Source organism: Theobroma umbraticum, unplaced genomic scaffold (genome assembly GCF_002168275.2).
Source record: "Theobroma umbraticum cultivar Fairchild unplaced genomic scaffold, ASM216827v3 scaffold_459.0, whole genome shotgun sequence".
NCBI classification, from domain to species: Eukaryota; Viridiplantae; Streptophyta; class Magnoliopsida; order Malvales; family Malvaceae; genus Theobroma; species Theobroma umbraticum.
In genome coordinates this window covers 686333-686744 of record NW_018397286.1, presented here as the reverse complement: position 1 = coordinate 686744, position 412 = coordinate 686333, and positions in this window count along the sequence as shown.

The following is a 412-nucleotide window of genomic DNA, read 5'->3' as shown; positions in this document are numbered from 1 at the left end:
TAGATATTAGTACTAATAGAGTTTCATTCATACGAAAAATAATAAAATATATGTATGTCATATTTCTGGAAGATCTTGAGGTTAATTGTGAAACATGTCTTATGGAAAATGAAGAAAATGATTGTTGGCTATGGCATAAAAGACTTGGACATGTGACCATGCATACTATCTCAAAATTGATGAGAAAAGATCTGGTTATAGAACTACTTGAACTTAGATATGAAAATGATTAGATTTGTGATACATGTCAACTAGGTAAACAAGTCAGAACATCTTCCAAAACCAAAAGGATTATTTCCCCATCCAGACCTCTTGAGTTGCTGCATATCGATTTATTTGGTCTAATAAATACAACTATCCTAGGAGGCAAATCATATGGCTTTGTGATAGTTGATGACTACTCTAGGTACAC